Source organism: Motacilla alba, chromosome 3 (genome assembly GCF_015832195.1).
Source record: "Motacilla alba alba isolate MOTALB_02 chromosome 3, Motacilla_alba_V1.0_pri, whole genome shotgun sequence".
Classification (NCBI taxonomy): Eukaryota; Metazoa; Chordata; class Aves; order Passeriformes; family Motacillidae; genus Motacilla; species Motacilla alba.
This window is the reverse complement of record NC_052018.1, coordinates 90,340,508-90,365,821: the sequence shown is the minus strand read 5'-3', so window position 1 is coordinate 90,365,821 and position 25,314 is coordinate 90,340,508. Positions and strand designations below refer to the sequence as shown.

The 25,314-nt window shown below is 39.0% G+C and overlaps 1 long non-coding RNA gene across 1 annotated transcript; it reads left to right on the top strand.

Annotated features, from left to right (window-relative positions):
* Window positions 1-21,346: 21,346 nt before the first annotated feature.
* LOC119698706 lies at window positions 21,347-23,316 on the top strand. Its single transcript, XR_005256210.1, has 3 exons — window positions 21,347-21,442; window positions 21,598-21,733; window positions 23,263-23,316. It is a non-coding gene; the product is annotated as an uncharacterized LOC119698706 (long non-coding RNA).
* Window positions 23,317-25,314: the final 1,998 nt, after the last annotated feature.

The window sequence follows — 25,314 nt, the reverse complement described above, 5'->3', positions numbered from 1 at the left end:
TAAATAGATCGATTCGTTGTTTGAAATGCATAATTTAAAATAATGTCTTAAATAAATAAATATAATAATCTTTATCAGGGAACTACAGCAGCCTAATGGCTTGCAATTTTTAATTTGCTTTATTAATGAAGAAAAAAATAAACTTCTGCATGAGTTATTTTATGCTTAGGCATGATTAAAGGTTCTTGCTGCATCAGGGGATATTAACAGGCAATTATATTTTGAGTTTATAATGGATTGATTATTCCTTCCTGAGAGAAAACCAGTGCACAGACAAACTGCATAGAAATAACATGTCAGCAATGTCATACTACTGCACAGATTTTAAAGATAAATTTCCATCTGGCAAGCAGACATGCAGGAAGGAACTTCTGTTAATGTGGCTTTCACACAAAGTTCATCGGAGATAAAACCTGGCTTGAAGATTCATTTCTACTTCTCACACTTGGCAAATGTTAATTTACTCTAGATGTTTCTTAAAGAGATTAAGTAGGAATAAGGAAAAGATAAGGAAATAGCTGTGTTTCTTCTCTTGTTCCACTGGCAGTTTTGGACTAATCAGATGGTCTTCCTAAAAACCAAGAGCCAAACAGAAAAACAAATAGAATTTTAAAAAAAATGACAACTACAAACTGAGAACAAAAGTGCTCTGCACATATTAATGCTTCACTGAGAACTTCAATATGCTGAACAAACAACAGTTAATTCGACCTCTGTGAGGAAAGATAAATAATAAAAGCCTCATTCACAAATTAGAAGGCAGGAAGAGAGCCCGAGCATATTGGAATGATATCCCTGCTGACTTCAGTGGTCTTTGCAGACGGTCTCCTCTCATCTGAGCAAGGTCAGCACTGCTGACTGCCACAGGATGCAGATGAGAGCCAGGTTCTCTTCTGTCTTTCACCCCACTGCTACCCCAGCATCACACCAGGTAAGATAATGGAAAAATACACAGATGTTCACTAGAGAACACGTTGAGTTTGTTTCCCTGAGGTACACACCATTGATAAACATGAAGAATTATACTCTGTTACTGTAGTACCACTTGACCTGAGGTGTTCAAGGACTATTTGCTAAACAGACACTGCATATTTTCAGAGGGAAGAAAAATCAATCAGATGAAAAACATATGATATTTTTATTAGGCATACTGAAATAGGATCTTATCTTTGCTCATGGAATTGAAGTTACTGGTATTGAACTGCTACTGGTAAACAAAGTAACTATTAAATCCAGCAGAAGAAACAAATAGAGGTGGTTGAAAGATAGAATTTTAAACTGGAACAAAAGCTGGAATTTCAAAACTTACTTTATTCTGAGCTGAAATGAAGTGTCAGTCTCAGAAATTAATTTAGGGAGAAAAATATTGGCAAAGATTTAAAAATATGTTTAACTACATTGAAATTTCAAATAGTGATGAGATCAAGTGTTCATGCAAAATATTTTGACATTATTACCATATGTTTTGTCAAGGAAAGAAGATTTCCTTTAAGTGTTTGATTGTCATTGATTTTTTTTTAATAACAATTCAGCTTCATAGTTTTTAAGGAACAGATTTGACTGACACATGCTTAGTCACAAGGAAGTATGCAGCTGATTCATAAGCACCAGTGGACTTTGTCTTTAAAGGCCAGTTGTACAACACTCATCCCGCGCGTTCCATGCTACTTACGAGATCTCTTGAGATAAATAGTTTAAAACAATATGGACTGTAGTCTTTGCCACTAGTAGGAGTTACCCAAATCTGTCTAAGAAAGAGTGTGCTTTTTGGATATTTATGTATTTACATTGCATATCACCTTTCCAATTGCCACTATAGAGTTGTTCCCTCTTTTACAGAAAACTGATTTATGTGCCAGTTGACTCTCTGTGGTTCCCTGGAATGAAGTCTTGTTTTAAAAGTGAACTATATTGTAACTCAACCTGGTAAGTGTGGGAGACAGCTGTCTGCAGTTCATATTTTGAAATATTGTTTTAATAATTGTTCCTTTCCTTTTCTTAAATCAGTGGTAGAATATTGCCATTATGGGATTTTAGGTAGAAACACCCATTTCTCATAAGAGAAACAGACTTGCAGAGCACAAGGCTTGGAGATGGGGCACCTGTTAGCTATTTTCTCAATCAGCCACAAACTGGGATCTGGATTCAAACAACTCCTCAGACACTGGGATGAATGGAAAAAAGAAGTTAGCTGGTAACAGCCAAAGTAGAAAACTGTCTCTGGCTGAGCAATGAACTTTAAAATGGAGGAGAGAAGGAACAAACAGGGCTGATTTTCCCTGTGACAAACAGGATGAGGCTGGCATACATGGAGAAGCCAGGCTGGGCAAGTAGGTCAGAAAATCAGCTACAAGTCACTGAAGAGAGTAAACAGGTTGGATGCTGAAGTCAAAAGTCATTGGTTTCTGAGCTGGAAGTACTCACTGAAAAAACCTACTTGACAATCTGAGTATCTGAGTAACTTGCCTAATAGCTAGCCAGGTTTCAACATTTTGACCTAAACCCCTTTGGTTTTTGTAGTCACCTACAGAATTACTGCAGGGCATAGAGCTCTGAACTTAATAAATTCTGGGTAAATAAGACCTTGATTCATCAGTATTTGCCAGATTAAATAATTTCTTAGTACACATCCTTTAGACCCCAAGATTTCTTATGGTACTGCATAATAAACTATTTGTGTAATTAGCAATAAATTTGTCACTGTAAGTCACTCTTTAAAGCTGGGAACAAGTATAACATTTATCAGTGTGTTAGAGTTTTCAGTTAAAAATAGCCATCCTGTTTCCATATAGCCAGGGCACTTTCAGGCTTGTTTTCTCCAGCTCTGTTGATACAGGGAAGGTAATAGAATCAGCACAAGTATGTGATAGAGAATGGTATTCTTTGTACAGAAATGAAGCTTATTTGCTGAAGGAAAATCTGCCAAGTTTGAACTCATTGCATTGCCACCTCTTTCAGCATTGTCTTTTGGGCTTTAATGAATGTTTACCCCACCACCTGTTTTAATTGCAATGTCTGAAATGTGCAGTCTGGTGGTATTAATGTTAGCACACTAAACAAATGCGCAGGGTTAACACATCATGCAGAGCACCCAGTGCCCAGCATGCAGCTGCAGTGCTTAGGAATTCACACACAGCAGAGGGCTTTCTTCACACTGGTCACTGTGGTCCAGCATGGGCCCCTGAGGTGCCAGGCTGGCAGACGTCTCTGCACCCAACTCCATGGTGAAGTTCCTGCGGCTGCTGCCCACAGCACTAAAATGGCATTTAGACTATGTAATGTGGCATGCACTTTCCCAGTCTCTACCAGAACTGGTGGTTATTTATTTGGAAATATCAGGCATGAGGTGTTATTTGATTTAGGAAGCAGTCTGTGTAATTTAGATATCCTTAGGCTCCCTTGAAGACACCTTAGCTAATACAATTTCCTGGATTAGCTGATTCCTAATTAAATTTAGTGTGGTGTATATATTTATTTAATTTGCAGTATATTTTTATTTCCTTTGGTTTAATTTTGTAATACATCTTTTAGGCCACTTATCACATCTGTTAGCTTTACAAAATCAAAACTGATGCAATATACAAGAAAGAGTTAAGCTCACTAGAAGCTTCAACCTGTAAGAGGTCTCTTTTATATCAGTAGGAGAAGAACAATCTGAGCCCCCACAAAAATCATATCTGACCTATGTGTGGAGGGTGGTGCTGGGTAAAGTTGAAGTCTGAGAAAGAAAAGTGGGAGACTTGGGGCAGGAAGGATTCCAAAGAAAGGATTTAATTATATTGGAATTAACTCTAAACCATTCAACTGGGCTGAAACAAAATTAATTATAAAGCATTTGTTTTGAAGAAGCTGAGCCAGAAAAAGCACAATGCTGCCAAATAATATTTAATAATTGTATTCAAAAATTAGAAAAAAGAACCCTTTGGGACACTTAGTAGATCATTGAAACAAACTGCTCTTTTGATGAAGTATGTGTCTTTCTCAGATTAAATTACAGGGGCTGTCTCATGTTCTCATGAGATTCTGTAAACCTATATTACATTATTTTAGCAAAAGCAAAGTAAAAAGAATTAATTGGTGATCATAGACTTTCTAAGGAAGGGCAGAGCAGAATTTTAACAAGCAGTTACTCAGCTGTCTGTTTTACTGCTTCCCCCCAGCCTGAGCCTCTTGTTTTCTATGGCACTGGGAGAAAGTACTTTTCTTGAACAATTTCACATTTCCTGGCCCTGCTCATGTCTTGCAAGTGATGACGTGTCTTAGAAAATAGGGCAACAGAGAGAGAGTGATGGCTCTTGAGTGAGTTGGGAAAAAACACAAGGAAACCTTAACAAAGAGAGAAAGTGATGTGTTTACCTTTTGCTTTGGCTTCAGCCATGTCTAGACACAGCTTTATGTGCTTAATGGTAACCACAGGAACTAGGAAAGAGCCATCCCTCTCATTAGTGCCTCCTTGAGACATTGTGTGCCCCTAAAGCTTCCAGTATCAGGTCTAGCAGGACCTGGCAGTGTGATTTTGGCTTCTTGAAAACAAAAGTCTTGAGTGCCATGGATGTGTGCTTCAAAATGCATCCATCTCTGGTACAGGCTGTTCACATCAATGCTGCTCTCCCTTGAAACTCGAATATAGGGGCATAGTCACTGCCAACTAACTTCAGGCAATGCCTCAATGTTATGGATAAGGCTTTCTGAGATGTTTTGTGTGGAGAACTCAAATGTAGCCACAAATGAGAGAAATGTTAATTGGATCAGACAGCTCTGTGTTAGATCTCAGGTGCCCCACAGCTGTGAGCCTTTTTTCTTTTCAACAGTGTTTTAGTCAAGAAGTGGAATTAATGTTTGGTTTGTCTCAACATTTCTGATTTTTTTTCTGCTTAACATGGCTCCTTTCTTGCCCATTTTGAGACTCCCACTGGGAGATAATTGAAGTTCCTCCTGGGAGAGTTTCTGCCGAAAAACTATGGCTTTTTTCAGGCTCTTTTTCTGTTTTGCCTCACTTAAAATTGATGGAAATATAGCTGCATGCATTGATCAATTTTTACTAAGGCTACGGGTGACAAAAGCAGGTAGGATGGCTGATGTCAAGTGTTTTCTAATAAAACACAGCTAAGGCTCTTGGATTTTTAGGCATTAGATTTATAATTTTTCTACTGTGTTAGACAGATTTTCATGTCTTAAGTTTCATGAAAACATTTCTTGACAACATACCCTGTGAAGGGTGGGCTGTATGTGAAACAGCTTGGAGGATGGAAGGGTAACTTGGCATTTTGGGATGTGGGCTTCTTAATGCTCTCCTAATGACTGTCACAGGACTTCTCCTCACAGGTATGCTTCTCCCAGGATGTTCCTTCAGTAGGAAAATTTGTACTGCTGCTTCCAGATTTTAGTGAAAGAAAAGCCAGTGCTGAGTGTCCCGACTTTGCCTCTACATACAGGTGTTAAATCTTTGTCCAAAGTTCAAATCAGGAGCTCTCCCTAAATTAAGAGGGATTTGGCAATTTCTCAAGGGTTTTGCAGCTCTCTGCTGCAACAATGTAGGATTATAGAATTGTTTAGGTTGGAAAAGACCTCTAAGATCAACTCAGCACTGCCAAGTCCACCACTAAATCATGTCCCTAAGCGCCATACCTACATGTCTTTTTAATCCCTCCAGGGATGGTGACTCCCCCACTTCTCTGGGCAGCCTGTTCCAATGCTTGACGACCCTTTTGGTGAAGACGTTTTTCCCTTATATCCAACCTAAACCTCCCCATGTGAACTTCATGGTCTTGGAAACCTCATGAAAATAGTGCTGCACCAAGGTGAAGGAGTGGAAATAAAAATTCATGGCCAGGTAGATAATTGCTGAGTGGCATTTTGTGTATGAGCACTTCATGATCATCCATGGCCCTGCTCCTGCTGAACAGTTTAACCCCATCTGGCAAGGCTCTGGATTCACCAGAGACCTACAACAGGCTCTCTCCCTTAATCTCGTATAATTTCTTTCTTTTTCTTCCTCCACAAATTTAATGTTGTGAATCAGAAATTAATAACAGCAAAACATGCCTGGAAGCTGAGGGATAAAATGGAGAACCATAAGAAAACGTGTGGGTATATCTTGATGGAAGTCCTTGCTTTCCAGAAGAGCAACAGTGCCTCCCTCCAGGTAGGGAACTTGCGTGGCTTTCTGCCATACAACAGGCAGGGCAAAGAAGACATTTCAAGGGCATTTTAAAAAGCTGTAATTGCTTAGAAAGCCTAGTAATTCTTGCGCATCTCAAACGATCATGGAAGGCTTGGATAGAGAGAAGATCCCAAAAGGCTTTCTCCAGGGAGTGGGGCTCTGCTGGGCTCCTCAGGTAGTGCAGTACCATGGGTAACTGTCAGTGGGTGGAAGTAAATCTGTTCCTGGGGCCATTGTAATGTCCATAGAGGGGCTATAGAAAGAAATAACACCATGGCACTGTGGTCTTGCCTTTGAACACTCTCTCAAAGATATAATTAAAACCACCAAGCTTATTTCAGCCAAAGTTTGTAAGTGATGGGTCTGGCATCATGCCGATTGCAGGAGGGCTAATTACACCATAAATTAAACTTTTTTTTTCCTAACCAAACATTATGACCTTTAATAAAATTGTTTTTACAACCAGCTGTCAATAAATCATCCAGGAAAGCTAGTGAGAAATGTTCTGTGAACACTCCACTTCTGTGAATTTCATTAGCTGCAGTTTATTTGATTTTTTTGTGAGCTATGATGGTTTTTAAATCTCAAATTAAAAGCCCCGAACCATAAAAACTAATTCAAGAACATTAGCATCTTGGTCTCTGAAAATGAGCCTCTCTAATTGCAGAAATTAGTCAAGATTGTATAACGATCAGGAGGTCATTAAAAAAAAGAATAGTGGGTAGGCTGTGTTTGACCCAGCTACAGCAGCTCCAGAAAAGTTTTTTTTTTTAGTATGCCCTTAATGGAAGAAAACTGTCTCCTGGTAGATCGATTTGAAAGCACTGTGAAAGCCTTTTAACCCAGAGGTTTGATTTCTGAGACATCACTTTTCTGGCCTTGTTTATTCTCTTAGGCTCATCAGGACTTGAGCTCGGACACGTGCAGGAAGTTTTACTGCGTGTTGTACCCTTGTGTCTGCAGCAGTGAAGTATGAGGTAGTGTCAATAGGCTTTACTTCAGGACCTCTTTTTGTTTTGCATTCTTAAGGCTCCTGTACTACTTCATGGTAATTACAAATATTTGTAAGAAATATACTATACTGCTTGATTTGTGACTTTAAGGTGGACATATTTTAAAGCGAGGCATTTTTATTAGATTGGTACCAGAAAATGAAGCTGTTAACATTCTACTCCTCTGCCTCATAAAGCTCTTCTAAGTAGAGGAGTGGGGTTATTTTGTGTTGTAGAAACATTCAGAAAGCCTTTAGGTTTGAATCTGATAAGAAAATATGGCAATTCTTATTCTCAGCTCTTTTTTGGAACTGCAGATTTCCTCACATTTCTGTTTTCCTCTCTCTATATTTTGGCGTGATAATTTCAAGCCCTTCTTAACTCTTGCTGTTCATCTGACTTTCAGTAGCTCATTTATGTAGAATATGTGTTATAAAAATGAGATACACCTTGCTGAGCCTCATGTGGCTTCCAGGAGTCCCTGTTCAAGCAGTTTCTGACATCTCACACAGACATCTCTATTCCTGCCTAGTGGTATATATTCAGAAGGTTCCCCAGGAGCTCATCTGTAAAGTATGCCCAATCCCTCATCATATTTTGTTTTAGGGACCCCAAAATGAATATTTAATTTAAAGGAGATGATACTTTCGAGCACCTACTTTTTATTAGTAAATTTAAAATATTACCTATTTCCCTGTACTCCCTCTCATTTCTTCCTTCCATACATTTTTATTATTTTTCCTATTGTCACAAGCATTTGTGCATTATTTGAGCCAAAGGTCTTTTGTCATGTTTATACCAAAAATATGAGAAAATAGTGTAAAAAGATTTTGAGTCTTTATTTCTCATTGCAGGTTCCCTGAGAAACTTTCAGGGAAGTTTTGAGATATCCACACTCATCTCATGAGCTCTTCTGAGTCTCAGTCTGAGACACCAATTTCCCTGCTGCAGATTTTCCTCCTCTGGCTCTCATGAGTAGATCCAGTCACTGATTTCTTGCCGTATGTGCACGTACGCTGCCAAAACCAGCCTGTCAAACACAAACACTGTAATGTTGTCATTCACATTGCTCCCCAGCTTCCAGCCCCACGTGCACCAGTGTGCCCATGTTTATCTATGGAATAGTGATGGAAGTGACAGTTTTTATTGCATGATTTGATGTTACAGTGTGGGTTCCCTTAGTCTGCTAATATATTGTAGCCTTGTCATTTCTGAAGCAAGGAACTTTCTGCTTATTCCTCATATTTGATTTTAATGAGACTACTATTATGGCTTTTCTGATGATCTTTAATATTTTAAGTATTTCAGTTAAAATGGGGGGAGGGGGGACAGGGGGCTCTGCTGGTATTTATGACATTTTCCCATGCCTGTATGACACGGAACTGTCACTTAAATGCCTTAGCAAAACAGTTTGAACTACTGTGCCACCCAAATGAAACACTGAAACAGAAACTCTAAACTTTCCTGTGAGTAAAATAAATCAATCAGAAATTAGCAAGATGTAGGGTACTGATGAGGGCAAGAGAAATCAGAATGTATTAATATGGGTCACTTGAACTCCATGAAACACACACACACACACACACACACACACACACACACACACACACATACAAACACACGTGTCTGCATGTGCACACACACATAATGGCAAACTTGATCTGGACTTTTTCCTTCTGGCTTCATTAATCCACTGGCCAGTTAATCTGAAATATTTCACGTCAGCTTCACAGATCTGTGTTATGTATATACATTTTTCAGCTTTTATTTTGTTTGATGTTTTTTAATATTACTTGGCTTGCCCTTCCATTATTCTTGAACATTTAAGGTTGAAAAAAAGAGGAAATGACAGACCCCCATGGACTGATGCAACACAAGAAGGCAGATGTTTTACACTATTCTCAGGTCACACATTGTTTGTAAACTAAATGTAATGAGTAAAATGCTTTATAAAAATGACAGTTTCATATAGTGGTAGGCATCTCATTCAGCAACCGTATTTATTGTATGTGGAAATCATAGGCACTTCAGATAAACAACCCCTATTTAGTCCCTATTAAGTACTAAGTTGAATTGATTGAGCTCATCCACATGGAATATGCATCATATGTATTGCCTTGCTGAGCAATATATAGTTTCCTTAAGTTCTCTACCTACTGATCTATCTATCTATCTATCTATCTATCTATCTATCTATCTATCTATCTATCTATCTGTCTATCTATTCCAATTACAAACAACCGACTTTTGAAAAGGTACTCTACTTCTCAGAAAATATTTCATCCATATTGATATAACAGGTAAATTTATAAAGAGTACTCTCTTCACACATTTTCACCACAGGTGAAAATGGACACCCTGGCTGCTGAGAGAAGAGTGTCACTCCACGGGACTCCTGCTCTGTGATACGCCCAGCTTGTTAGGATTTTGTATCAAGCTACTGCTGCTTTTTTGTTTTCTTTTTCTTTTTTTCCCCCTTAACCCCATTAGCATTAGCAGAACTACTGTTTTCAGTAAAACTGGATCTTTCTTATTGTTTGACTTTGTCTTGCAGCAAGACTCAAAGTTCCCACAAGAGATATTACAAATACTAACTATATCAATAAAGGGCTGCATCTGAGGGATACAAAATGTGGCCAGCTGCAACATTTTTGTTCAAATTTGCATCAGATTTTTCAAGTTTGGAATGAAGTTTTTTAACTGAGGCCTTATACCAGGAGTGGATTCACTCAGCATTTTTAGTGAATATGTGATTCCCACAGCCCCAGGCTCATTATCAATTGTCCAATTTTAAAGCTGTTGCCATGAGATTTTTCTGAGTTTTTGAACTGTTGTCCTTTTACTGCATTTTACTTGTGCAGGATATAAAAGACAAGTATTCTTTTTGTGGATAAGGTTTTTGGTTATTGAGTGGGTACCCATTACTCTTTCCACATGCTGCTGTTTGCCTTCGATTCTGAAGTGAAAGTCTAAAAAGCCTGCTGAAAAAGTCCCTGGATTGTGGGAATGCTCAGGGAAAGCCAAGATACCAAACACCTGTTTTTCACTAAACTTGAGGATGTTGGGTAGGTCAAGAGGGGACCTGTGGGTTAGCTCATTCCACTGTAAAGCAATGAAAGCCATAAAATATTATGAGCAAAAAGCCACCTGTTCTTGGATTAGTGCTTGCCATCCACCTTTGTGGTTTAAATTGAAAGTTCAGTATCTAGGCAGCCTGTTTTCCTTTTGCTCTGACTTAGCCACAGTGTATCAATTTATCCTGTGCCTTCCCAATCAGCTTCATCTCAAAGCCCTTTGCAAAACATAAATGCAGGTGCACAAATGCATCCCTTCCCCTCCCGGGCACACCACACTAACAGGAAAGCAACTTTTCTGTAAACAAAACAAAAAATAGATGAGTGTTAGAAACTACGTTCAATACCAAAGTATTGGAGATGAATTTCAGAAAGATAAATCTGTCATGATGAATGGCTGCAAGACCACTCCTTGATTTACTCCTGGTGCTGCATTTCACAAAAGGAAATGCTTTCCAAGTAGCAGTTCTCCCTCTGGCAGCATCACAGTCCTCTTTTGTTGGACAGGAAACTTGATAGTCTTGGTTTGTTGAGATTTAAAATGTAAGTGTGGAAGAAAAGAGCTGATCTTACAGAGGAGCCACGTACCTGACAGAGGTACTCTGAAGGGGCCTTGCTATCCTGTTGCTACATGGACCAAAAGACAGCTGGCTGAAGGCAAGAAAAATCAGCTGAGAGAGTTTTATCATGAGGTGCCTCAGGAGGCTGTAGCCTAAACAGATTTACTCTGTGCTGCTCTAAAGGTAATGTCTGTGCAGCTGACTCTTAGGGACTAAATGCCATACAGGTATATTTATTTCAGGTTTCAGTATGAATCCTTTGACTCTCGTTCTTCCAAAAAATGCTTGTTGTTACTGATCTCAGTGATCCCTCTGTGCCTGTTTTTGCTTGTGGTCCAGGCTCTTTAGCCTGTTGTATTTGCTTAGAGTCCGTGCACTTCAGTGAGCTCTGGGAGGTGAGCCTGGAGTGGCCATGTTATGTTTTCAGGAGAAAATGTTTTTTCATTAAGTCTGTGGCTTTTAGGATATTCAGGACAGTTGTTTGCTGTTATTTGCTGTTATTAATTTACCCATGATGCCTAAGTGAGACCTACACTCATCCTCCCCTTCCCATATTGTCAGTGAAGAGAGAGCACATCCTTGAGGTAATGATTCAGGTATCATCTCACAGGACTGAGGCATCATTTCTGGAGATGCATCCTCTCCTCTCCTCTCCTCTCCTCTCCTCTCCTCTCCTCTCCTCTCCTCTCCTCTCCTCTCCTCTCCTCTCCTCTCCTCTCCTCTCCTCTCCTCTCCTCTCCTCTCCTCTCCTCTCCTCTCCTCTCCTCTCCTCTCCTCTCCTCTCCTCTCCTCTCCTCTCCTCTCCCCAACAAGTGTGCAGCCCAGCTCACTCCAGGTTCTTTACTGTTAACATATGTTTGCCAAGCAGTGCAAAATTCCCAGGAGAAATTCAGCTTGCTTTTGTTTCAATGGTTTGATATTTGCACATTTCTCTGTGGTTTTATTTATAAAAAAAAAAAAAAAACAAAAAAAACCCAACCAAACAAAAAAAAACTGTCCAAAGGAAAATATTCCCTCAGATAATGCTATAAATTTTAGTCCAGTTCTGATTCTTCTTTTTTTTTTGGTAACTCTGTCTTATTTAAACTCCAGGATCAAGGACAACAAGTTTAGTTTTGCAAGCAAACAAATAGCTAAAAATGTTTGGAAAATGTCAAGAAGTCATTTCAGTCTCTGTAAGAACTACACACAGATTAACTGGTGGATTTTAAGGTCAGTATTTCAAAGTTAGCTTGTATGACTTTCATTAGACATACTTTAGAAAACCCTGAAAAAAAACCCACTAGAAGATGAATGAAGTGCCCTCTTGATTTAGTATTCATACCAGACTGCTATTTACCAAAAGAAAAACCTCAGAGTCTGTTCTGCATACTCCAAATTCACTTCCTAAGTCTCTGAGCCTATGCTACCAGCTATTTCTAAAGCTCTGTAGTAGCACCATTAATAATCCTTTTGATATTATTTTCTCTAGTAAACATAAATCATCACAAACTCATTTGGTATGAGAATGTACATTGTAAGTCTTCCTGTGATATTCCATCACTTCATAGAAGCACTCAGATGTGGATCTGACTAAAACTCAAGCAACATTGCTGTGGATGAAAACCTGTAGGAATCCCATCTCATGTTGTTGACATGGGTGCCATTGTGTACTGTGATGTGAATTTTGTCTGGATTGTGGCAAGTGGGGCAATGAGGGAGACGCATGACTGATTCCTGCCTCCTCTGAGCTTGGAGGAGGCTCCCTGCAGCATTCCAGCACAATGGGACTCTGGGCATTGGGCAGAGGGTGCAAACCCTCCTGCACACAAAGGCAGGGCCGGTGTAGCTGATCCTGCTCTTTTGCTTCTCTCTTTTGGTTGCTCCGGTCAGTGATGACAAAGGTGTCTCCTTCTTGGATGGGGGTGCTGGCTACAGAGCTGGGCTGCTGCTGCTGCTGGCTCTTGTTTCTTGTAAAGCTCCATCTCTCCCAGCTGAGATGGTGTCTGCGAGTCATGGCTCTGATGTTGTCAGGACAGGGACTTTGGCTGTGAACAGGACTGAAATTGAGAGAGGGGCAAGAAGGTCCTCCTCAGATGGCTTTTCAGCAAGTCTAAGTTGTTGTTGCTCTGTGAGAATCCAAGAATAATTTCCACAAGTGAAGGTTTGCTTGCTTGGACTTTTAAACAGACCTCTTCATTCATCTCAGTTGGAATTCTGCTTATATTTCACAGCATGTGGCAGTGCCGCACATGCAGTACCTGTGCAAAGGAGAAGCTACTTGTGATCTGCTCTTCTGGTCCTGCACTCTGAATTTTCCTGCTCACAGAAGAATTTCTCCAGCTGTGGGGAAAGGTGAAGTGATGGGCAAATATGTGTGCAGTTTCACAGCATATTCATTGCCTTTTGCAATGGAGGAAAAAAGGCAGGCCTGAAAAACTTAATGGAGACAACTTGACCAGGATTTCCTGTTTTGACTTTGAATTAGGTTTAGTACATGGCTCTGAAAACTGTGATTGCTGGTCCTTTGTGGCAAAACAAAGCACTGACATAGATTGGAAAAAGGAGATAAAATAATATTGTCACTTCAGTCCAGTATGAACTACAAAGATGGGTTGAAGAAAAAAGTAGAATGACTCATCTAACACAGCAAATTAGAACCCCTTCTCTACATGAAACAGACACCTCTCCCCATTGCCACCTCAAAAATAAAGTCTGTATTGAAATTGCTGACTGACAATTTAAACTCCTCTCTTGATTCATACCGTGTCTTTTTCTTAGTGTCATTTTAAGCAAAGTTTTTCTTATACATTTTGGGTTTGTTTTTGGAGTATTAGTTATTTACATTTACACCAGGAAGGCAGAAGGCAGACTGGTTTACATGCTTCACATGGCTGACCATTTTTTCATACGGTGGAATATTATTTTGGAATTAATCGCAAATGACCTTTGCACTGTAAAGGTAAAAAGTGTCACATTCTCAACATCTATTCAAAGGAAGGAAATATGCCAGCTTCTTAAGGAATCCATATACTGGTCTGCATGATGTGATGGAGGTAAATTACATCCTTGTAGGACTCAAACAATAAAAATAGTTTATTTTTTTCTGTTAGCCTTTTTACTGTGGTTAAATGTTTTTCCTAAACAGCTTCTTCTAATATCTTTAATTTGCAGTATTTTTACTGATGCCAATTGTTCTGCTGAAGTTTTGCAAAGGATTTAAACCACAGTGGTTTGTTCATTGCACTAGATGCCTACACATTTCTTTTTGTCTGTGAGTGTGCTGTATAATTTTTATGTGAAATTGATTCTGTACAACTGTAACTAACAGGATTTTCCTGGAAACAGTCAGAACATCTTGTACCAATGTTTACAATAAATATACAAGAAGAAATTGATAGCTATCTAACAGTTTCCAGGAAGATGGGAATTAATACAAAGCCATCCTCTGAGTGTTTTTCAAAGAGAACAAAATGGGGTTTATTTTATTTCTATTGAAACTTGTCATGTTATTTAAATTCCCTTGACATTTTTTCATACTTCAGAGCCTTTTTAACATTGTCCAACCATCGACCATTCTGGCCTTATGTGGTGCCTGGGAAATGTTAATTGAGCAATCCTGAGTTTAACCCTTCCTTCACATACTTTGTAAAAATACAGCTGTTAATAACGTTTATTTGGCTTCAATTTAGATATGAAAAAAATCCATTTCAGGAGGTTACTGAAAAAAGATTTAGACTTAATATGTGTTCCCCACATATTAAGAGCAATGGCATATGCTGTAAAGAATAAAAACCACAACACACAGACATCAGTCCTCATGGGCTAATGGAAATCTAGACCTGATTAAAAACCCATTTCAGGACCTTTTTATTGCAGGGGTGGTTTTGATAGCTGTCAGTGTACAGGAAAATAGCACATCTGGAATCTTACTGTGTACTTGTGCTGGCTGGTATAACTCAACCTGTGTGTCAGATTTTTTTTTTTTTTAATAGCCAAGATTTATTTGGTTTCTATTAATTTTTTAAAAGTCTTTGGTAAGTATGCTTATTAAGTACTAAATTTTTACCCTCCACAAATTAAAAGCTATATTTTAGTAGTGAGCAGTTTCCTTTAGAGAAAAGGAGGAAAGCCAGAAATACCCATTAGTAATGTAGGGAATTATTTGATTACAAACGTACCCCAGCAGCTTCTCAGGGATGACTATTTTGCAGTCTGTTTAATGAAAGTTGCATTTTTCTTGTGACTTTTTTATCTAGTTATGAGAAGTCTAAAAGGAGATATTTAACAAGTAGTAGGCTCTGACTACTATTATATCAAGAGCTATTTTCCCATTAGGAAACTGTATATGTCTAGGAAATTGTAACTGTTGTTTAAAAAACACTTGGATTTGCTTGTAAAACATGAAACTTCAGTAAAGAGGAGGCTTTTTTCCTAAACAATGTCTTGGAGAAAATTGAACAATCACCTACATATCAAGAACTTCAGTGTTGTTTTTACATGTTTTACATGTGACCATAATATTAATGAAATAAGTGACTTTGTAATCATCCTTAAGATAAAAGCAAGAATGGAGAAATAAACATCTTTTGATGGTCCCCCACAGCCTGAGATTTATTGTCTAGTTAAAATTTTAATAGTGCAGTTCCAGAACTTTTATACTTTAGTTACTCTAGAGAATTGTGCAGCTGAAATATTTAATATATATTCAGATATTCAAATCATGGTCTAAAATCAACAGTGACCTGGATGGTGCCTGTCTTGGATGGTCCTAAAAATCTCAAAAAAATTGAACTATACATGAGTTATTAATGTTTTGGGGGTGTTATTTTAGTCCTGTTCTAGTTGGCAAACCCACAATATTTAGAAGTTCTTGCAGGTTAGAGTTACCAGGGGAAACTGTAATTCTTCAATGGGAAGAGAGCCAGAAGGGGATAAATTTTAATCACATTCTATTATCTTCAAGATGGCAGTGTTTTTGAAGCAAATTATATACTATTTATTCCATTTATATACAGTATAGATAGACATGCATTTAAATGTCATTCCAGTGTGCAAATGACTTCTATGAAAGTCATAATAAAGAACCTCTAGAATGTCACTACAATGTGCCCCAAAAAGTCCAGGTAGTTCATTTTGGCTAAAGTAGAAGAAAAAAAATGTGCAGCTTTCTGGGGCAGAGTCACCCACAGGAACAATCATTCATCAAATAGTCATAATCTTGACACAGCAGAGTGTCCATCAATTTTATTTTCACCAAAGTCAAGTTAAATACTTGTGCACAAGCAATTTGAGAATTTGGTGTGATACCCTAATTTTGCTCCCAAACATGCCAGTGTTTTCAGTTTCTTAAAGGGTTTAGAGCAGGGTTCAGTAGTGACTTCTCAGATAATTATTTATGTTTTAGAAAATGTACTGTGTGCATTTCCCAATACTTTAGAAAGTATTATGCATGAGAACAAACTGTGCTTGTTGAAATATATGAGCAAAGTATATGTCATAAAGCAGTAGCCTGGCTTTTGCTTCTCTTTTTAAACAACAATTTTCAGAAAATACTTGATTTTAGAATGTTGTGATTCATGGGTGGTCAGTGGGAGATATTCTGGGCATTTTTTTTTTGAAGTTGAATGACCTTGGCTTTTACTGGGCTCTTTCCTGGGCTCCTGCCCTGGGTTCCGACCTTATATTCCTGATTAGTCTTGAGAGGTGTAAAACCAGGGACAGAAAATTATTGATTAGCAAAGTCAGCTTTGCCAGACAAAATCCCTTACATTTTCAGTCTCTAACCCAGCTGAGAAAGCTATGAAGTTACTGAGAGGCTTGTGGACTTTGTAAGGGCAGCAGTCTGCAGTTAGAAATTATTGAAAGGTATCACTTCATTTTGTCTTGTGTAACAAGACACTTCTCTGATTTTGACAAGTAACACCAATTTGAAGTTGTTCATGAGTGGACAATTAATGTTAAAGGTATGAGAATATCCTTACAAGACTGCAGCTCTTGCATATATTCCTGAATCTCAAGAGAGAGGACAGATCCTATCAGTCACCCTTAACCATTTCTGCCAGCTATTCTCACATCAAGCTTATAGATCTGAATTAAACCAAACATTTTTTTTTTTTAGGAAGTCATTTGGTTTTGCTATTAAGTAAGTTTTCAAGTCACAGGGAATATATTATGCCAAGTAGACTATTTCAGTGCTAATTTACCTTTCTAGTAAGAATTCACATTATTTTCAGTCTGATTTTTTTTGCTCTAGCCATCGGACTTTTTAATATCCCTGTCTCCAAGCTTAAAGCAGACTTGATGATTTATAAGATGGGAAATATTTTTGGCATTTTTGGAGCTCGTAAAATATGATCAAGTCAAGCATTCAAATTACCTTGGATAAGTTGGCATCTATAGAGTCTTTCAGAAAGAGACAGGTTTTCCATCCACAGCCCCGTTCCTGTAACCCTGTTCTGAGCTATTCCCAGTTTCTGAACATCCCTTTCAAGTAAAAATCAGCTGGAGAGCACAGAGATTCAGAGATTCAGCTTGTCTCATGCTCTTTTATTACTCAAAGTAATTTACCCTGTGTTCATAAGATGCCTGTAGTAAAAACCAATTTTTCTTAAAAAAATTGCGAGCTTTATAAACCTTACAGAGCTCTCTTTGAGGATGGTAATTCTCATCATTTCAGCTGTCACACCATATTTACTGCTGTCACTGTTTTCCGTAAAAATGATGAAGTGAAACAATGCCCTCAATTGTTAACATCATCCCGGGTATGGAACGTTCACGTTTCCTAGCAGATTCTAAACCAGAGAGCAGTAAACTGAGGAGAAAAGCTTTGGCAACCCCAAAAACCATGAACAGAAAGTTGCAGCCAGTAGAGGAGAGCCAGTAAGAGGAGATAGAATGTGAGGATGACAAATGGGAGTTTGGTGAGTGACACCTCAGGGGGTGGCTCATAAAATCTCTTGGGTAGGGTGGGATTTCCCTGTGTCCCAACATGGAAAGTTTGAGTGCAAGGGCTTGGCAAAATACAGTTGGAAGAAGGAACATTTTCAAGTCCCCCCTTGGTTGCACCAGGGTTTCTGCTTCTGAAGACAACATAAGAAGCCCTACAACAGCCTTGTCTGTCACCATGTTAGCTCTGCCACAACCTGGTACATACTGGGCATTGGCCTGTTGCTGTTAGCTCTCATCGTGCCTGAATACTTATTTGTTTTTAGCATTCGCAGTACTTCCATTATTGTACATCTTTATTAAATTTTATATTCTGTAAAAATGTCTTCACATTTGTTGTTTACAGGGAAAGATTTTTGTTGCCTGTTTGGAGTAAGTGATCTTTCCAGCCCCAGACTCAAGAGACTGAGGAAGCAGGAGTTGCTGTGAAATGCCTTGAGGGTTTTAACCCAAGCTGAACTCCAGGTCTCTGTGGGTAGAGGATATTCCTTTGTGAACAGACTATAGAAGGTCTAGAGACATGAGAGTAAAAAGACTGCTCCTGGCAGATTTCAGAACACCACACTTTAGTTACAGTTAAAGGTAATTTTTATAATATAGTAATTTATTCTACATGGTTTCTAGTCCTGCTCCCAACTTTAGCTCATTATCCCTTTGCTGGCTTCATTATTTTCTCAAATCCCCCACATTTTTAACTTTCACAGGACTTCCCACTCAGCTGTACCAACAGCTAAAAGTATGGGAGAAGAAGGGGAAGCCAGAATGGCTCTGTTACTGTAAAGGTGAGTATTCTAAAATATACCAAAAACCCATACAAAAAAAAAGAGGAAACTCCAGTGTAAAAATTATATTGATGGGGCTGTTCTGAGCTTGTAAGCAAATGTGCAGACTGCTGCCAGAAGGGGGTAATTGTACAAATGCCACAACTAAGCTGTAGAGTTTAATTCCTTGAGAAGAAATTTGAAAGCTAAAATAAATATTTTCTCCCAGAAAATATCAGTTTCTAACATTCAAAGCTGGAAAATACCATCCCTGGTTTATAAAAGCAAAATTAAATTCAGAGATGATTATGTGATTTGCCTAAGATTTCAGGGATGTGTGGAAGAGAACTCAGGTGTGAGAACAGTTCCAAGAGAAGTGATACCTCTAATGTATGTAGACAGTCAGTTTAGCTCCACGATGCCTTTGAGCCCTACACTTCTGCACTTAGTGGCTGTGGAACACATCTAGTCAAAATGTCAGCATTTACTGTGTGCTCACTTTTCATGGGTGCAAATGGCAGCACCAGATGGAACCCAAAATTTAGCTGACCCTGGATACTTTAATGGCTGTCTCAGGCCTTTTTCTCTTAGGAGGACATAGATCTACTGCTACTTCTCTTAGCAGAAAGGGTGACTGAAAGACTTCAAATTGATGGTGCTTTTCTAACTGCTCTGAGAGAATTGGCTGCGCTAAAATTCTTCCTGACTTGTGTTACCACAAAAATTGTAAAAACAGTTTTACAAGCTGTTGTGCTTTACTGCAAAACAAACACATTAAAAACATTTAATGACCATTGCTTCTTGCATCTTCCTGTTAATTTATGTAATTTAGCCCTGTAAAGGAACTGAGAGCTGTTTGATTGGAGCAGCTCAAGGTGTTTATTAGTATTTGTTGGTTGTGCTGTACTTGCAATGTGAGCCTAGACAGGAACGTACAGCTCTCAGTGCTGCGCTGGCAAGAGAAGTTAACTTTGCATTTGCATAAGCACATAGGAAATAAAACAGTTATGATACAGTAAAATGGAGTTAAGTTTTTTCTACTGGATGATTAACTGGAATTTCACATTCTGGTGATGTTCATCCTCAGACCCGGGCCCTAAGGGACCTCGCACCTCCACAGGCCTTCCAAATCTGTGCGATAGGTGCCTGATTAGAGGGTGATTTGTGATGCTATGGATCATGTTTGGTGTGTAATTGGAGTGTGATTGGGCGCTGATAAGAACAGGATGGGTGCGGAATGGGTGCAGGATGCGCGTGGGATGGGTGCAGGATGTGTGTGTGTGGGATGGGCACATGATTGGCCCGTGATGGATGAGTGATGGCCACTGGTTCCAATTAAAGCGCAAGTGCAGCTGCAAAATTCCAACGGCACCCACATCTTAGGCACAGCTTTCCTGCCTCTCTTCCCATATTGCCAGGTTAATTCACAGTATGTGCAACTGATTTGGCAGATATATGGATTCCAGAATAACCTGGCACCAGCTGTACATATTATTGGCAATTTTTCAAACCTCTCCACTTGTGTGGATCTCAAAGCCAGTCTCGCTTCATTTGTAAGTGCAGTAATTTGCCTAAGTCATGCATGTTGCCCCATAATAAAGTTATTTCTCCAATAAGTTCAGACCTGTTGGACAACTTTGTGCTGGAATTAATTATGCTTCCTGGCATCCACTGAGGAGTGACTCCCAATTTGCATATGCTTGCTTTGTGTCACAATTCCAGACTTGTGAATTGATCTTGTTCTGTATATTCTGTATAGTCACACTTTACAGTAATGTGGTTTTTCATAAGTCATGTAAGTTATGCATTTTATCATCCGTAGTTTTTTTGTGTCAGAATATTTGTGCTTCTTTTTTATATCCCACGTACAAATGAAATCCAAAGGTTCAATAAGTGAGGCTTTATGAATATTCCTGAAAGTTTTCTACTGTGGGGCTTTAAAATACACTAAAAGAACACAGTATTTCATGTTTTGAAGTTCTGCTCTAGTGGAGGAGAAAAATGATGAAACTGGAGAGAGAGAAAATGGCTAGTGGTGAGAGAAATGTGAAGACATGGTACAAAGGAGACTGGGCATCAATTCCTTTTCTCTCAGCTCTTGCACAGGGCTTGCACCCAGTTCTGCATGCCATAGAGTTATGTTTGATATGTTAGTGAAGAAAAAGAAAAAGTTGGGCATAAATTTTAGGCTGTGTTTCTGCATGGTGCCCATTTCTCTTTTATTCTCCTCAGCATCAATCATGTCAGCCAGTATTTGCTTTGATAATTCTACTTTCTTCTGTTATGAATGACCAGCTGGGTCCAGTTCAGGCTGGAATATCAGGTAGAAGCAGGACACGTGAAACTAAATTTAATCATCACATGATACTTTCTGGTGGCCTAGATTTACTAGGGAAAAATGGGGTTCCTGCATTGAGGTTAAATAGGTGTGCAGGTGATATTGCTGGAGCACTAACACACCATCTAATTCGCTGTGTGTGCCTTTGATAGAAGTGTGATGTGCCAGCTGGATAGATTCCTGCTAGGAATGGCTATAAACCTTTTTATTAGACATGATTCAGCTTGTCTTTACTTCCCTCTCCCCTCAAGTTCTCAGAATTGCAATTTCTATCCTTTTTATAGGGTAGGAAAAATAAGGCAAAGAATGAAAGATTTCATCTGGATTATAAACCTCTTTCCTCAGACCTCCTAAATGGAAATAGTTCCTGGAAAGTTTGGACAGTTCCTTTGTTTCCCTTAAGGATTGCAAGCACTGAAGCACCACAGCAGAAAAGAGTTTTGTACTGCCATACACTAGTTGGTTATTTTATGTCCATTTTGACTTCTCCCTGTCTCTTTCCCCTGTCTTCCCCTGTCTAGTGCACAGCTTGTGGAAATACGTAACATTTTGTGGTGCAGCAGAGTGGGAGGCAGAAAATCTGGATCTTATTACCAGTTTGGCCATGGTCTTCCTATGTGAACATGGGTAAGTAATTTATTTCTGCCCTCATAATACAGCCATGTTAATCACCTACTTCACAGGGCGAAGGTGGCTGATCCGTAGCATTCTTGAAATGTTTAAGCAGTTAAGATGGCACTCCCAAAGTATGTAAATTATGTCTTTGTACTGTGTTTGGCTAGTATGGATACTTCTGGGCAACCTGAAGCTTCTTTGTGGGACATAACAAATGGCTACAGCTGCTCATGCTCATACCACCCAGATGTCCTGGGATGTGGCTGCACAGCAGCCCAGACCTGCTCTTCAACAGCTCCTCAGGTGAGTCACCTTCGTGTTCCACCCTGTTAAGATTTTGGTATGAAACATGTAGGATTAGCAAAGTTGGCAATCACTCTTATGTGAAAATAAAGGGGAAATACTCTGAGCTCTGGTGAGAAGAATGATCAGAGCAAAGCAGGCTGGGAGAGAGCAGGTGGCCCACTCCCTCCTGCTAGATGCAAGTTTATACCTGCGCGTCTGTTTGAGCCATGCTTTCAAACATGCCACTGGTGCACCAAGCTGGTACCAAAGTGCAGGTATCAGGATTGATTCACATTATAATGTACCTTTCAGTCATCTTCTTTTTTTCCAAAATAAATAAACTGCATGGGTTAAAGAGTGCTGTCTTCCTCATGCATGTCAAAATTCTCTGGCTCACTCTGTTTGCTCAGTTCCTCTGATCCTATAAATTATGTGTACTGTGTTCCTCTTGGACTCCTACTGCCTTATTTTCCCACTTAGCTTGGCAATGTTAGAAGGGACATATTTTTCCTCCCCTTCCTTCTTTTTGTTTTTCTGGCTGTGCATTTTATTTAACTGGGGCTGTAAAATGATAGTATTGATTCTCAGTCTGGCACAAGCTTCATGCTTTACTTGATAGTGGGCAGTACTTACACTGGTGTGTAAATGCAGCAGAGAATCCTGCTAACCTACTCCTTCGAGTGCAGCTTGTCTGTGCAGTGTGAGTAAGAAAAAGGCCCACACTTGGGACTGACAGGGGTTGAGAATAGATCTGGCAAAACATAAGTTTTCCCTAGAAACTGATCTGAGAGAGTGAGCAACCCCCAGGCTCACAGGCAGCCTGTGAGCTCACGAGCATAGGGCTCTGATTCAAGCTCCATGCAAAGCTGATGGATGACACAGCCTGGAAAAAGGAAGAGGAGGGAAAGCTGCCTCTGGGTGAACAGGCTATTCCCCAGTTGATTCTGTTTTAGATCCCCATCCAGCAAAGGCTCCTGTGTGCACTTTGTACACTTAAATAGTCCCACTAAGCCAGACGCGACTTCGGGGTGCTGCCCAATTAATCTAATGTAAAATTATGTCTGAAGATTAGGTGACTTCCAGGACTGGTTCTTTACTGACCATCTTTGGATCATTTAGAAAGAAAAAAAAATTATCTTTTCAGAGCAATCAAGACACCAGGAGGAGCTCATAATATGAAAAATTGACCTGTTTTTCCTCTAATTTTCTAAAATTAAAGATACTCAAACATTTTATTACAGTTTTTTACTGCTAAGTCTTCCTTGCTAAACTACAATGAAGAGTAAAGCTTTTTGAAGGTGGAGGAGTGTATGAACAAGTTCTAAGGTCTTAAAATTGCTTTAGTTTTAGGGTGTAGGTGGTTTACCAGAGTTACCAAACAATACTTAATTTCCATACAAACACTAGGTGCACTTAAATGCATTCATCTTGTTCATCAGACTGGAATTGAATCAGCTTCCAGAATCTAACTGTGTTTGATATCTGCACATAACATGAAATGATCTCAAAAAAGTTTGCCATGATATTTATTTTTGTCTTTTCTCCAGTTTACTGGGAACTAAGGGAGAAAATCTAAGGGAGAAATTTAATCAGAATATGGAGGTAAGTGATGGGAATTTAAAGGAAAAGTCAGAGTTATTAAGGTGTTTTGCCTCTGCTGAAAATCATCTTAACTCCTCATGCAAGACTTCTGCAACTTCTGCTTTTGGAAGTAGCATTGTGGGTCTTCATAGCTGGAAACCTGATATTGTCTGTGGCCTTCAAGGGTGAGAGAGTGAGTATGACATGCTCACCTTCTATTGATTTTCCAGATCCAAGGATGCTAATATTTTTCATATGCAATCACACTGATGTTTACATTATTTTGGGATTTGAAGTCTGTATTGATGCTTTATGAAGTCTGACATTGACTGAATAAACAAATTCTTAATAATTGATTAAAAGGCATAGCTGTACCACTTAATCTGTCTGTGCGAGAGGCATTTTTCCTCTGGGAAAGGACCAACCCAGCATTTAGTTAATCAAGTTTTAAAAGCTGTGAATTTAAGCTCTTTGGGATATATACATTACCAATTGCAGGAAGCTGGGAAATAAAAGGAACTTTTCAAATAAAAAGATGTCAATTTAATAGCAAAGGAGCTGGAAACAGATGTTTCACGCAAAGCGAAAGAGTTGTGTCATTCCTTTAGGTTTTCAAAGTCACTTCTTGTCAGATGCATTGGTTAAGAGAGAAAATTAATGAGCTGTGTTAAGTTTTATTACACAATCTTCTGATGTGGGAAAGCTTCCCTGCAGGAACAGCTCTGTGCATGGCTTAACTGATTTAGGCATGCCTGGTGCAGTATTCTCCAGAATGTGTTGGAGATCAAAGTAGGGAGAGTTATTCAGGTTTTATGGCAAGGTAATTAAAAAAATATGGGGATTATTGCATACTTGCATGAATTTGCTGGGAAAATAAAATTTAATAAACACATTTGAAAAATGAGATCAGGAAAATATTTGGCCACATTTTTTACCATTGCAGATGCAAATCTGCACCCTCAAGTCTACAGAGTTGACCTCTTTCTTTTACTGCAGAGAATTTGGCCCAGTTGCATTCTAGTGGTGCTTTCATTTACTTTAAAAAAACCCCAAAAAACAAAACAAAATCCCATTCTGAGCTCACTGAGCTCTCCTACTTTGTAACAGTGTGAAGATGGGTACTTTGTACCAGACACAAAGTCATCCTGGTAGAGCAGTCACAAGACTTCCCTGAGTTTCTGAGGTGATTTCATCTGAAAATTCATTCTCCTAGAAAAAGACTTGTGTGCCCGAAATTTGTTAGCATCTGTTACAGTGCAGACTCTAAATGAAGAAAAGGTTTTGACCAACAGCTTCTGGTTAAAAGGATTTAAAAAAAACCCTAGAAAACTGCAAGGACTTTCAGTTCTCAGAGAAGTGCATACAAGTTCAGGAAAGATTGTGGCTCATCCTCTCTGGACATGTACAAGAGAAATTGATGCACTATACTCCAAATAGGGCACAAATATCCCAGCCTAGAAAGATGGAGAAATGATCCAGTTTTTAATGTCGAGGTACTGATCATGAAATGTAGAAAACATTTTTCTCTGGGCGGGACAGAAATGAAGGTTATTGTGAAACTTCTCTTTAATCAGAGGAGGGCTTCCACGTTTCTGTCACATAAATATGCAGAAAGGATAAGCTTATAGCTTCAGCTGTCCTGAATTCAGCGATACCATATGATGACAGAACACACATGCACATGCCTGTATAAATATATACACAGCTGAAGTCAAAACATATAACACTGTCAGGACTGAGCTTTCTCTCTTTAAGGATGTGCATATGCCCTCTTTAGTCTAATTGGGTTTATGACTCTTCATGCATGTGTATATGCAAGAGATATAAAATACAAGCACAGTAGCTTTTGATGTGAAATAACATTTTCTTGTACCAGCTGCAGATCCCTGAGAGACTACATGTGGAGTTCACAGTGAAAACTCTGCAGCTGAAGACCTGGCAACAGAATAAGTGGAACACACTTGGCTGTCATTTTTCCAGTCTTTGCTGCAGTCCTAAATTGCATTAAAGGGAAGCTA